We start from the raw sequence: 15,507 nt of genomic DNA on the forward strand, positions 1-15,507 counted from the left end.
TCAACTAGTGTCTTCCATGAATTTTTATTTTAGTCTACCGTTCTAAAAAATGGTTCAAATGGCAGGATTCGAACCTGCGACCGTAGCGGTCGCGCGGTTCCAGACTGTAGCGCCTAGAACCGCTCGACCACTTCATTGCCGTCCCAATAGTTATCAACAGTTAGTTTTGCCCAAAATGTATATCCTCATGCAGTACACCCCAAACCTTGTAGTCGAATGCTAAACTTATCTACTTTGTGCTGGTTCCCCTCAAGTTTCGTATTTGCCGTTGGGCCCAAGTCTTAGGGAATTTTAAAATTCTTCCCGGAAAATTTAAGTTAACAGACTTCGGGTTTGCAGCCAGTTATCGTTTAATACACCACACGCTATTTCAAGTGGGAACCTGCTAACGAAGACTGACGAAGACTTACTCGGTTCCAGAATATACACTGAGGTGCCAAAAGTCATGGGATGACTCCTAATATCGCGTCGGAGTTCGTTTTTCCCTGCCTAGAGCAGCAATTCGAGGTGCCATGGACACAAGAAGACGTTAAAAGGCCCCTGCACAAATATTGAGACATGCTGAAGCTATAGTCTTCCTTTAGTGAGCGTTTTGTGCACTGACTGACCTCTCGATTGTGTCCCATGAATCTCCGTTGGGTGGCCCAATGTTTTTCTCGAATTGTCCAGAACGTCTTCAACCCAAACACAAGCAGTAGCCCATAAGTCAATCGCTCTTTGGGAACGTGAAGTTCATGAATGGCTGCAAATAGTCCCAAAATTATCCGAACATAACCGTCTCCAATTAATGGTTTGTTCATTTGGACGAAAGAACGCAGCACATTCCAGCCCACTGCATTATGGAGCCGCCACCAGCTTGCGAAGTGCGTCGTTGACAACTTGGCATAGGGCTTTGTAGGGTCTGCGACACACTGGAACCCCACCATCAGCTCTTTGAAATCTGGACGCATCAAACCAGACCATAGTTTTCAAGCAGTCTAGGGTTCAACCGATATGGTCAGGAGCCCAAGAGAGGCGCTGCAGAGGATGTAGTGTTAGCAAAGGCACTCGAGTCGGTCGTTTGCTGCCATAGCCCGTTTACGCCAAATTTCGCCGCACTGTCCTTGCGGATACATTCGTCGGATGCCCTACATTGATTTATCCCGTTATTTCACACACTGTTGCTTGTCTGTTGGCAATGATAACTCTACACTGTTCTTGGTGTTTAAGTGAAGGCCGTCGGCCACTGCGTTGTCGGTGGTCAGAGGTAATGCCTGAAATTCGATATTCTCCGCACGCTCTCGACACTGTGGATCCCGTCATATTTAATTTCCTCACGATTTCCGAAATGGAGTGTACAATGCGTCGAGCTACAGCTACTATTCCGTGTTCAAAGTCTTTTAATTCCCGTCGTGCGGCCATAATCACGTCGAAAACGTTTCCACATTAATAATCTGATTTTAAATGACATCTCCACCAAAATAAAGCCTTTCATTCGTTGTGAACGCGATATTAACGTCATCTGTGTATGTGCATATCGCTGTCCCATCACTTTTGCCACCTCGGTGTATAGTCCTCTGCGAGTATTCCGCGCACTCTTTATAATAAAGTTGACAGACGGACGACACTTCCCGTCAGCAGCACCCTCGCTGGTGGAACCGTTGACCTCTGCTGTTGTGTGCATTACCGCTGGTCGCGGCAGTCAGCGCAATCTGTCATCTTCGATTAGATTAAATCTTGGAGATGATGCGATTCCATTCACTGTCCACCTGTAGCCACTATCACCGTTGATCAAATTTTCCGCCAAGCGTATTTCCACCGATTGTTTAATAAGGGAGTTCCAAATGATGTTGTTGTTGTCAGTATCATAGTTTTATCATACCCCTTTGAATGCCCTGTGGAAATTCAGTGTTCTACCTTAGCAAACTTGCTTGGTTCCAAGAGGCGAGTGCAAAGTTGATGTTCAGTGTAGCGTTCTTTCACACTGCATGTGTTCTCTCCTACGTGAACCATATAACGTTGGTCCTTTTGGGATCGGTGAAGGACGACTTGTTATTACGGAAGGCCGTAATTTGCAAGATTCCTTGTCGTTGTGGTATGGTTTACATAGGACAGAACACACGCAATGTAAGAGCTGCACTGAACATCATTCACTCGCCTTTTCCAACCAGGCAAGTCCGCTTTTGCCGAACACTGTATTTCCGTTTGATATTTAATGGAGTGCGGCAGAACTGTGACCAAAGCAACATCTTTTTGGGACTCCATTATTAAAGAATCCTTTGAAATGCGCATGGATGAAAATATGATAAACAGCGATAGTGGCTGCCAGTAAGACACCGCGTGGAACCCACCATCTCCACGATTTGTTCTAATCGAAGTCGACACAGTGCGCCGACGGGCGCGGCGAGTGGTAATGAAGAGGACAGCTGAGTTCCCCGGTTTCAGCAGTGTTATCCGTCTGTCAACTTCATCCCGACGAATGTGCGGGATACAGGCAGCGCGATATACACTCCTGGAAATTGAAATAAGAACACCGTGAATTCATTGTCCCAGGAAGGGGAAACTTTATTGACACATTCCTGGGGTCAGATACAACACATGATCACACTGACAGAACCACAGGCACATAGACACAGGCAACAGAGCATGCACAATGTCGGCACTAGTACAGTGTATATCCACCTTTCGCAGCTGTTCTCCCATGGAGACGATCGTAGAGATGCTGGATGTAGTCCTGTGGAACGGCTTGCCATGCCATTTCCACCTGGCGCCTCAGTTGGACCAGCGTTCGTGCTGGACGTGCAGACCGCGTGAGACGACGCTTCATCCAGTCCCAAACATGCTCAATGGGGGACAGATCCGGAGATCTTGCTGGCCAGGGTAGTTGACTTACACCTTCTAGAGCACGTTGGGTGGCACGGGATACATGCGGACGTGCATTGTCCTGTTGGAACAGCAAGTTCCCTTGCCGGTCTAGGAGTGGTAGAACGATGGGTTCGATGACGGTTTGGATGTACCGTGCACTATTCAGTGTCCCCTCGACGATCACCAGTGGTGTACGGCCAGTGTAGGAGATCGCTCCCCACACCATGATGCCGGGTGTTGGCCCTGTGTGCCTTGGTCGTATGCAGTCCTGATTGTGGCGCTCACCTGCACGGCGCCAAACACGCATACGACCATCATTGGCACCAAGGCAGAAGCGACTCTCATCGCTGAAGACGACACGTCTCCATTCGTCCCTCCATTCACGCCTGTCGCGACACCACTGGAGGCGGGCTGCACGATGTTGGGGCGTGAGCGGAACACGGCCTAACGGTGTGCGGGACCGTAGCCCAGCTTCATGGAGACGGTTGCGAATGGTCCTCGCCGATACCCCAGGAGCAACAGTGTCCCTAATTTGCTGGGAAGTTGCGGTGCGGTCCCCTACGGCACTGCGTAGGATCCTACGGTCTTGGCGTGCATCCGTGCGTCGCTGAGGTCCGGTCCCAGGTCGACGGGCACGTGCACCTTCCGCCGACCACTGGCGACAACATCGATGTACTGTGGAGACCTCACGCCCCACGTGTTGAGCAATTCGGCGGTACGTCCACCCGGCCTCCCGCATGCCCACTATACGCCCTCGCTCAAAGTCCGTCAACTGCACATACGGTTCACGTCCACGCTGTCGCGGCATGCTACCAGTGTTAAAGACTGCGATGGAGCTCCGTATGCCACGGCAAACTGGCTGACACTGACGGCGGCGGTGCACAAATGCTGCGCAGCTAGCGCCATTCGACGGCCAACACCGCGGTTCCTGGTGTGTCCGCTGTGCCGTGCGTGTGATCATTGCTTGTACAGCCCTCTCGCAGTGTCCGGAGCAAGTATGGTGGGTCTGACACACCGGTGTCAATGTGTTCTTTTTTCATTTCCAGGAGTGTATATTGCGGAACGGACCAACTCTACAGAGGCGGGTAGACAAGTCACCTGGTGTCGTTCAGACAAAATTGCTCTAAATGTCCCAAAACCACAGCAGTCTAATTCACCAAACGGTGGCCTCTCCTACGCTACACCACTATTGCAGGCGTCCGGGACCACGGTCCCCGGATGCCAAATATCTCGCAGTCCGGGTGGATAACAAAATGTTCTTCCAATGACATGTGTATTATGTCATCTGAAAGGGGCCAAAGCTGATAAAAGCATTGTACCCAGTCTTCAACAGCAGGGAACTGAAACACCAAGCTCCGACGGTTCCGCATTTTGTCCACCCTTCCCTCACTACGACTAGTGCCTCCCGGATGCAGAGCCACCAGCGCCTGCAGAATAAGGTGCTTCAGTGGAGCCTGCGTACTCTTCCACTCACGAGGATTGTTACCCTACACGAGGAGACAAACATGGTTCGTCTAAAGCAGTCCATTCGAGAGAAGGCAAGACGACTCTACGACAAAGCGGAACCCCAGCATGACAGTGACAGTTGATGCAACACGTTGGCACCACGACTCCCTGGCATTGGCGCAACCACCCTGTTGCCCCTGCCATCCTCAAGGCCCATGGCTGACGACAGCCCTGGTATGGCCACTAACAGTGGGCCAGTTTTGATACAGCCGTTCGTTATGTGAAACCCATGGTCCGACCACCATCATTCCAACCTACAGGTTGTGCCAACTGTTACCGGCAACCTTGAACTTCCGCCACTGGAGGGTGGTACAGGACTTCAGTACCCACCGCCACACCATCAGCGTGCAATAAAGTGCGGTCATTGTGATGATGTCACTGTAAGATACGAAAATTTTACTCCTACACCAAGACAGCTCTATGCCAATGATGCTGTATCACAACCTATCACAAACCAAAGCTTTATTAGTCTTTGATGGCTCACCTGAAGATGGCTGACAGGTGCCTAGTCGAAATACCTTGGGATGTATTAAATAACGACCGGCTGTAAGCCCGAGATTTGTCTGAACAGCCTCAAGGAAGTGCTTACCGCGCCATCTAACGACAGTTGTCCATACGCACAGGGAACAGAACAATCGCAGGCTGAGATGGAAATATTCGATGGTGTCTCTGGTCAGTATACTGTGGGCTGATTTAGTGGTCGTCGGTTCAGAGTAGAGGCATTGCAGCTGGAGCCACTATGCAACTTCATTTTCAGCATGGCAATTGGAACTTCGTGTGGCCATAACCCAATGGATGGAGTCGGAGTAAGATTTTGTAAAGTCCCATGATGAGTATGGCTGTTTTCTTAAGGACGGGAGGAAAGCTGTGTTGTGAGTGGCTATAAATTGCAAGGTACTGAACTTTGATTGTACTCTGCTGGAGCTCTGTGTTTGGAACTATGTTCTGAAGTGCAGATGTTGACAGCAGTCGTTCGAATCTTGATGCGTTTATAGTACCAATAGTGAAGTATTACATGCTTTGTTTAGTTCGACTTTTCTGGTTGACTTTCTTTCTGGGACGTATCATGGGCCCCAGAAGTGATTTTCCGAGGTTATTAAGGGGCTCCGGAACGCCCTATACTTGCAAAGTTTAAAATAACGCTTATAAATTATATCTTTCCTCACAAAGTATTTGAGGTAGGAAGTTGAACTTTTTAAAGGTTATTTATTGGAATATGGGCTACAACTTAACACAGGGATTTTACAAAATTTTAGTTCAGTTATTAAAGATGATTTTTTTTTTCAATTGTAATGAAAATTCACAACATTTTTTGCAATTTTTTATTTATATATTCAAAAATATAGAGTTTTTTGGAAAAAGGCTGTGTTAAATTATGCAGAAGGTACTGTGTAACATTTACTGAAAGTTTGCAACAAATATGTTTGGAAGATCCTTAGAAAACATGTAATTAGTATGAGAAAATAAAAGTTTTGGGAATCGAGCGACAAAGATTGGATTAACTTTTTAGTGCATTCCAGGTCCATAGGATGGATTACCTTCATCCTCTGCAAACTCCTCCTCCAGCTTCCTCTTGTTCCTCCTCCTGTTTACTCTTGCTTGTATTTCTAGACTCTTTACAGCCCTGTCTGCAACCCGAAGGCGTTCCTTGTCTAAAGCAAGCATCGCTCGTACCATGTTAGAACCTATCTTCATTCCCATATTTCTAAATACCTTGCACCTTACAATGTTGCCATCATTGAAAGTCGCAACAGCATCATACACACCAAAGTGAAGTGTTTCTATTCCAACAAATACAGTCTTGGGGATTCTCGACCATATAACACTATTTACACTTTCATTGGGATTTTGAGTTTTTCCGTGAATACACTTTTTCAACAGTTCAGGTGCAGCTAAGTCTCTGAAAACAGGTTTTATCACCTCCATTATTGCATGAGGCAGACTATGCTTATGAGTGTACACTTCATCAGTTAGCAATCCTTTGTTATATTTACACCAACTGTCTTCTTCTTTGGGACACAAGCTATGTTGGGGATTTTCATCGGTTGAAGAAGTATGAAAAAAAAGAGCCCAAACAGCCTTCTTCATTTCGTCGACACTTTGTGTATTTTTCCTAATAGCCATTCCATAATAGTTCTGTATTTTGTCAATTACACTGTCAGTTAACCTTCCCTTCCCATCCAACCCTTTACCAACACTGAGTTTTTGTTTATTGTACGAAGCTTTCAGTCGCCGAAGTCTTGTTCCCATTCGCTTCTGTACGTGTCCAATACACTCAAATTTCTGCACTACATCATCACCATAGGGCTTCAGTCCTTGAACATGTTTGAAACTTTTAGAATCACCGTCACCAAGGTAATTAACATATCGCACTTTATCACACGCCTCAAAACGCTGGAATATACTGGCAACACCAGCCACTTCCATTCCTCCACTACTGCCACTATAGTTAGCTTTGCAATTATTTTCATGTGTCCCTTTATATTTTTGTGGATATCTACAATACTTTGATATTACTGCTACATCTAAAACTTTCCCTGTATACATACTGGTGGCAGATACTACACCATGAAGAGATGTGTGTCCCCGTTTATGCCAGGTACCATCGAACGCTGCAGTCAAATCTCTGTTACCATTATTTTCCATTACTGCCTCTTCCACAGCCTTCTTCATAGATTCTATACAGACATCTACTTTAGACCCTATTAATTTATTATAGGTCGTAAACTTGGTTGGGTGATTTGGAAGATTAATGATGCCACAGAAAATTGCACCTGCAGTAGCACCCTTACCAACTGAACGCAAGGAATAAATAAATCTAATGTTGTGTTCGTAGATTTTGCTACCATTTTCTTCAGTTGCAGTTACTGCAACACTGTTCCAAAAGGTGGTCATGTATGAACACTTATCACATTTCAATTGTATTTCACTAGGAAGTCCTACGTGCTTTATTATGGAGAGTTCCAGACCAACCTCACTACAATGAATACATCTTACACAGTTTGAAAAAATTCCTTTGAGAACCGACATATCAAATATTTCATTCACATCCGATTTGCCCATAAAACATTGATAGTTTTCACTCATTGAACCAAGCTTCTTCTGTGAAGTATTTTCTTTCCCACTTTGACTGCTATGGGCAGGTGTACTTGAGAGGTTAGGTTCACTCACTTGGTTATCGTCTTTATTGTTTACAGTAATAACACATACCTTTGGCTTTCCAACATTTCTCCTTTTCTTAAAAGCCTTCAGAGGATTTCTAATAACTTTACTTTTACTCATTATTATACTTCAACAAAACAGAGACTCAAGAAACAGAATTAATTGCGAATATTTTCGAGATAACGACAGAGTAAATAAACATGAAACAATCGACAATCACACCAGCGATATACATTGAACCATCACAGGTTAGCCACAACACATACTTTATCTCACATCACTAAAATGTACCTGATGAACACGGACGTTAATAATAACACCATTTGACAGCAGTTTAACAGCGCCACAGTGGGTCACGCCCATGTAGAACACATTTCAAAAAAAATTTAAAAGTAGTTGTAGTCTTCGGAATTGAATAAATTATATATCTATTAAATGGTAATAGTCTGCAGATTCAGAAAACGCAAAAAAGTAAAAATTGAACTTTTCATGATTTTGAGCCTTTCTGGAGCCCCTTAAGTTCTCTCCAAATTTCTGAATGCATTTTCCCTTGACCAGATCATGAGATTCTGATACCACTGAGCAGCATTCACAGCATGTGAGTGAGCTGGTTACTTAACAACAAAGACGTCATCCCTGAGGTAGTAGTAGGGATATTTTTAAGTACAGTTCCTGTGTATTTGAGTTTGTAAGTTAAGTAGGGTTTAGTTAATAGTCCCTAGTGGTTTAAATGTTAATGCATGTAAGTGGTATCAGCTTTATACACCACAAGTTGCTTCCTGTGAGGAATAATAGCAATTGCAGATTTATACTTCCACTGTATGGTATTAATACCAGTTGTTTTCCAGACGGCTGTCTGAATGTAACTTGCCTTGTCTTTGTGGAGACGCGGATTCGACTTTGATCCACGTCTCTGACAGTGGTGAGAATCTGTTCGTACTGGCACATATGGATGTCACAATGGAGAAGTTGAAACATGTCTGAGATGTAATTTTTAATTGGGTCTCCTAAACATTTTAATTAGTGTATTCAACTTGATGTTTTACAGGATTATTAGTTATTGTGTGTGTGTGTGTGTGTGTGTGTGTGTGAAATCTTATGGGACTTAACTGCTAAGGTCATCAGTCCCTAAGCTTACACACTACTAAACCTAAATTATCCTAAGGACAAACACACACACCCATGCCCGAGGGAGGACTCGAACCTCCGCCGGGATCAGCCGCACACTCCATGACTGCAGCGCCTTAGACCACTCGTCTAATCCCGCGCGGCTATTAGGTTATTGAGATGAATGTCCAAGATCTTATTACTTTCAAATGGGTCTGTGTTTTAATGACCTTTCCTTTATTGGTAGTGGACTTCAAATGTAAGATAGTTTACCATTTATATTATTGCATCGTGATGTTACTCGAAAATAAATATGTAATGTAAAGTGCAAATTTTATGTAAATTAGCCCCACCCACCACATCATTTCTCCCTAGAAAGTTTGATATTTTGGTTTGTTGTTTTGTTGTCCTACCCTTGGGGACTGGAGATTTAAAAATGCAGCACGTTATCATAACTAATACGATGTAGGAAAACCTTTGACATTCAAAACACCTTCCAGTCGAATGGGTAAATGCAGGTGCTGTATGGATTTCAAGGGAATCTTATACCATTCTTATTGGAAAATAGTGCAAAGTTCAGGCAATGATTGTCGGCCGTTGTGGCCGACCGGATCTAGGCGCTTCAGTCCGGAACCGCGCTGCTGCTACGGTCATAGGTTCGAATCCTGCCTCTGGCATGGATGTGTGATGTCCTTAGGTTAGTTAGGGTTAAGTAGTTCTAAGTCTAGTGGACTGATGACCTCAGATGTTAAGTCCCGTAGTGCTCAGAGCCATTTGAACCATTTTCAGGCACTGATTATGGAGATAGATAGATAGAAGTCACGCCCCTCCTCTCCAAATTAGCGCACAAAGACTGAATAATACTGAGGTCTTGTGACTGTGGTGGTCAGGGAACGTGCGACAATTCATCCTCGTGATCACAATACTAGTGCTGCACGATGCGAGCTTTGTGATCAGGTGTCCTGTTATCTCGGAACGCAGCATCACCACTGGGGTACATTGTACTAGGGGGATGGGCCTCATCAGCCAAAATGGTCTCAAAGTCGTTGGTTGTAATGCGACGTTGCAAAATAATCACGGGGCCATTGGAATACCATGATAAGGCAGCCCAAATCGTCACCGAACCCCCACTGACTCATTTTTGGGACGCAGACTGAGCCAGAAGTTGGAAACGATATGAAACGAGATTCATCCGACCAAATGGCATTCTTCCATTGCTCCTTAGTCCAGTTCTTATGTCTTCTGAACCAAACTTACCTGTTACGGCATTTGCATCACTGTTGAGTGGTTTTGTGATTCCAGCCCGTTCACCAATTCCCTATTTACGGTGCTCGCTTCGCGTTGTTCTAGTGCTGATAGGGTTATTGAGTGCCACATTCAGCTCTGCAGTGACTTTTGTAGCTTATAATTAAATGTTGCTCTGAGACATTTAAGTCTCTTCATAAATGATCGAACCAGAAGAAATGAATTAAATTTTGCACTGCAGCCGGGACTCGAACCCGGGTCTTCTTGCTTGCTAGGCAAAAATGCTAACCATTACACCACCACAGCACGATGGTCAACATTAATGCACGAAATACTCAAGTTGATTGCCCTCCCCACCACAAACGTAATTCATATTTTCTGGTTATTTTTCCGTACACTGTCACTACCGCCAGGTCTCTCCGACATTGGAATAGCACTCCAGAGTTAGACGTAATGGAAAAGTCCTGTACCACAGGTTATCTTATATAGGATTTTAAGATTTGTAAGATCACCTATGGTACAGGACCTTCGCATTACGTCCAACGCTGAGGTGCTGTTCCAATATCGGAGAGCCCTGGCAGTAGTGGCAATGTAAGTGAAAATAAGTAGAAGATATGAATTGAAGTTTGTTAGGGAGGACACTCAGCTTGGGTAGCTCGTGCAGCGATGTTGACCGTCCGTGCTGTGGTGGTGTAATGGTTAGCATTTTTGCCTAGCAAGCAAGAAGACCTGGGTTCGAGTCCCGGCTGGAGCAGAAATTATAAATCATTTCTTCTGCTTCGAACACTATCGTACTTTTGCAGCTGTCGTTCTCTTATATTTCGTCACAGTCCTCTCCAATGACCGTCTGTCATGATCGCTCAACATACACTTTCGTCTGCATTGTCACTTAGTCTTCTCAGAATGTCTTGTAAATGTTCTATATGATGCCTCTTGTATCAGCAAACACCTCGCGTATCATTGTTATGGATCCCCCGCCGTTAGCCTGCTCATGCCGCGGAGCGGACGCTTTACTTAGTGGATCAGTACGGACCCCCTCGCCACCAACTGTTGCGCTGCCTCGGAGTTCTGCTGGGGCAACACCTGGCTTGGCCAGGACCATCTCCTAGGTTGTCATCGTAGAAGTGCTGTCATAATAAAGAACCAGTAAACCGTATCCATCGTCTATAAAGAATCAAACTTCCAAGTATAAAACCTTTCAGTGGTGTATGGGGATATTGTCGGCGAAATGTGTTGCGAGTAGATTTTGTAGTAAAGAAGTAATATGTTAAAAAGTCATGCCTCAGGCTGCAATTTTGCTGCATCAACAGCGATCAACTTTTTTCCTTTCTTCATTCTTTGGGTACGGGGGGGGGGGGGGGGTGTAGGCAGCCGGCAAGAAAAAGATACGAAAAGGTCCTAAGTTAGTCAATGAGTGTCCTCATTATCATACACTCCTGGAAATGGAAAAAAGAACACATTGACACCGGTGTGTCAGACCCACCATACTTGCTCCGGACACTGCGAGAGGGCTGTACAAGCAATGATCACACGCGCGGCACAGCGGACACACCAGGAACCGCGGTATTGGCCGTCGAATGGCGCTAGCTGCGCAGCATTTGTGCACCGCCGCCGTCAGTGTCAGCCAGTTTGCCGTGGCATACGGAGCTCCATCGCAGTCTTTAACACTGGTAGCATGCCGCGACAGCGTGGACGTGAACCGTATGTGCAGTTGACGGACTTTGAGCGAGGGCGTATAGTGGGCATGCGGGAGGCCGGGTGGACGTACCGCCGAATTGCTCAACACGTGGGGCGTGAGGTCTCCACAGTACATCGATGTTGTCGCCAGTGGTCGGCGGAAGGTGCACGTGCCCGTCGACCTGGGACCGGACCGCAGCGACGCACGGATGCACGCCAAGACCGTAGGATCCTACGCAGTGCCGTAGGGGACCGCACCGCCACTTCCCAGCAAATTAGGGACACTGTTGCTCCTGGGGCATCGGCGAGGACCATTCGCAACCGTCTCCATGAAGCTGGGCTACGGTCCCGCACACCGATAGGCCGTCTTCCGCTCACGCCCCAACATTGTGCAGCCCGCCTCCAGTGGTGTTGCGACAGGCGTGAATGGAGGGACGAATGGAGACGTGTCGTCTCCAGCGATGAGAGTCGCTTCTGCCTTGATGCCAATGATGATCGTATGCGTGTTTGGCGCCGTGCAGGTGAGCGCCACAATCAGGACTGCAACGACCGAGGCACACAGGGCCAACACCCGGCTTCATGGTGTGGGGAGCGATCTCCTACACTGGCCGTACACCACTGGTGATCGTCGAGGGTACACTGAATAGTGCACGGTACATACAAATCGTCATCGAACCCATCGTTCTACCATTCCTAGACCGCCAAGGCAACTTGCTGTTCCAACAGGACACTGCACGTCCGCATGTATCCCGTGCCACCCAACGTGCTCTAGAAGGTGTAAGTCAACTACCCTGGCCAGCAAGATCTCCGGATCTGTCCCCCATTGAGCATGTTTGGGACTGGATGAAGCGTCGTCTCACGCGGTCTGCACGTCCAGCACGAACGCTGGTCCAACTGAGGCGCCAGGTGGAAATGGCATGGCAAGCCGTTCCACAGGACTACATCCAGCATCTCTACGATCGTCTCCATGGGAGAATAGCAGCCTGCATTGCTGCGAAAGGTGGATATACACTGTACTAGTGCCGACATTGTGCATGCTCTGTTGCCTGTGTCTATGTGCCTGTGGTTCTGTCAGTGTGATCATGTGATGTATCCGACCCCAGGAATGTGGCAATAAAGTTTCCCCTTCCTGGGACAATGAATTCACGGTGTTCTTATTTCAAATTCCAGGAGTGTATATCTGATGCATATAAGTTTGGTAATTTGTGTGCTGTGAGCTACGCTGCCTCAGTATGCAGGTTGTTTGGTTAGCTTGAGACAATTAAAATCTCTAAAACGTCGCACCATACGAAAAAAATTTTTTCTAATTGTAAAGTTAATAACAGTAAAGGGGACATTTATCTGTGCTGAAAATTGCACCATTTTTTCTCTTATTTGTGTCATATTGAACATACAGTCCGAACGTTACCTGCCTTTTCCAAAACCAAGTTGGGCTCTAACGCGTCTGGGACTGGTTCTGATCTTCCTACCAGGGTTGAGCAAGGACGTACGGCCTATAGGTAGGACGACATCATCCCACACAAGCAGAGTTCAGAAGAATGCAGCAGTACGGGCAGAGTTGTAATCAGACAATGATCTCAATGTCGGTTCCAGTGCACGCCCTGTAAAGGAAACGTTATCGCTCACAGAAATTAGTGTATGGGTTCAGGCGTACTATATGTTAGCAAAAATGAAAATCTTAGATTTTCGTTATTAAGGTTTATATTTTTACTGTAAGTATAACTTCAAGACATAGCAATGTTAGCAAAATTATGTACAGGATGGTAAAATATTGATACTGGGTGTTCACAATTGTGAAGTAAATTTGTAACTATTATAAGATTCCTTAATGGTAAGATGGTTCATGGCCATATCTGGGAGCCGATAAAAATACAAACGCCGGCCGCGGTGGCCGAGCGGTTCTAGGCGTTTCAGTCCGGAACCGCAAGACTGCTACGGTCGCAGGTTCGAATCCTGCCTTGAGCATGGATGTGTGTGATGCCCTTAGGTTAATTAGATTTAATTAGTTCTAAGTTCTAGGGACTGATGACCTCAGATGTTAAGTCCCATAGTACACAGAGCCAGTGAACCATTTTTTGAAAAATACAAACAAAGTAAATACAATTGGGTGCAGAGGCATTAATTACGCTAAAATGCACAATGAAAATATCCAAAATTGGAAGGAGGTCGGTAAAGAGCAATAGAAAAGAAGTACACAGTTAAAACAGTTCATAATTCTACAGTGCAGAGTGGTCAGCGCGACAGACCGTCAATCCTAAGGGCCCAGGTTCGATTCCCGGCTGGGTCGGAGATTTTCTCCGCTAACGGACTGGGTGTTGTGTTGTCCTAATCATCATTTCATCCCTATCGACGCGCAAGTCGCCGAAGTCTTCCCGACGGGAGGCCTTCGTCACACTTAAGGGAAAAAAACTGGCTGATGAGTCTTTTTCGTCAGAGCGTACATCTCTCGTTTCTGCGCCAGTTAGGCCAAACAATCGGGAATATGTTTGGCTACAGGCCATGGCTGAATGTAAAAAAAAAAATAGGAGAGACGGAGACGACCGCAGTTCTGAGTGACAATTGAATATCACTTGCTGGCGCGTGTGTTTACGTTAGGTCGGCGGCGGTAGTGGCGGTTGTTGGAGCGAGCTGTAACCCTGAGAATCCATTATAAATCTCTCTCGACTGGTAAACACCAGTCGGATACATTTCCTTCGTCTTCAGTGAAGCCGAGACTCGTAGTTATTCCCTAGTTAAAGTAGTTGGCATGGTACATGATACATGATATTTGCGTGGAATAGCATGTACGTCGTTGCCCTCAAATCGCTCGCAATCTCGGTGTTCACATAATGAGTCTCTAAATCGCCTCGGTGCGGCGCGAGTCCCCTTCCTCAAACAGTCAACGATTTCTGCAAGAGAAGAGCCAATTACTCTGTCTGCAATTTGCCTATATTAAAGCTGGTGGCCATGTGTTTTCTTTCTGGCCAATCAGTGTGTTCTTACTTCGTTATAGCTCCACCCACTAGAATTTTTGTAGCCGGTTTCAGGCGTCGTTTCTTTTGTAGGGCAGAGTTTAACTTTTACGATGCAGTACTGCGATAAACAGCTTTTCCTTTCATGCGAGTTTTTAACGCAGGTGGCTACAGTGAGGTACCTATGTTTTGAGTTGGGTTTCTCCAGACTTTTTATCGTTGGACGTTTTATCTCGCATCTCCCACCGTGTTCCTGTAGAAACGCTTTCCGAAGGGTTGTCGTTAAAAACAGGGACAAGGGGCAGCTTTTGCCAACGGCCTACGCAGTGGCGGCGGGTGTCTCATTGTGTCCACTAGATGCCCCGTGGTGAAAGGTGTCCGACTACTTGGGACAGGCACAGCCGTCGTAAGATTCTCTTTCCCTCAGAACTGCGTCTCGTAGCTCGGATCCGGGAAATTACTTGCGAGCAGTTACTAGTGTGAGTGTTAGTGGTTTATATTCACGAAATACTGGCTTGTTTATTACATCAGCATTTTAATAACTTTCGCTAAATTTCACTTAACTATGTCATGTGACATATCAAGTTAACCGGAACTGTTTCAGAAACTCAATGTAAGGTGTGTTATTTGTTTGAAACCTTGCAGGGAAACAAATAATAAAGTTTCAGTGATTGGCGACAGTCGTTTTGTTAAAATTGTAACCTCTAATTTATAACATTAATTCAGAATTATAATTCGGCTGTATCTCTGACTTTCATATCTGTTTTATTTCTCATAAATTTGCCATATCTGGGCAGAATTGCATTCTTAAATTTAGACAACTTTGTCTGTAGAACGCCGGGATATGGTGCTACAGAGGTTAAAATCAACAGTCAAGATCGCAATAACATTTGTTTAACGCCCGGTTTTGCTTATGTCAAAGCCATCCCCAGGAATAGCAAAGTTACAAACAATACTATTATAACACATGGCTGAGCCGTGATAAAATTTGCTGTTTTGAAGAGCGCGCCGCAGC

General features: G+C 45.7%; 2 non-coding genes across 2 annotated transcripts; one reads left to right on the top strand and one right to left on the bottom strand.

Moving 5' to 3' along the window:
- Positions 1-10,097: 10,097 nt before the first annotated feature.
- Trnaa-agc lies at positions 10,098-10,170 on the bottom strand. The gene has a single exon. It is a non-coding gene; the product is annotated as a tRNA-Ala (tRNA).
- A 375-nt stretch (positions 10,171-10,545) lies between these two features.
- Trnaa-agc lies at positions 10,546-10,618 on the top strand. Its single transcript has one exon. It is a non-coding gene; the product is annotated as a tRNA-Ala (tRNA).
- The last annotated feature ends 4,889 nt before the right edge of the window (positions 10,619-15,507 follow it).

The sequence above is a fragment of the Schistocerca piceifrons genome, chromosome 4 (assembly GCF_021461385.2).
Source record: "Schistocerca piceifrons isolate TAMUIC-IGC-003096 chromosome 4, iqSchPice1.1, whole genome shotgun sequence".
NCBI lineage: Eukaryota > Metazoa > Arthropoda > Insecta > Orthoptera > Acrididae > Schistocerca > Schistocerca piceifrons.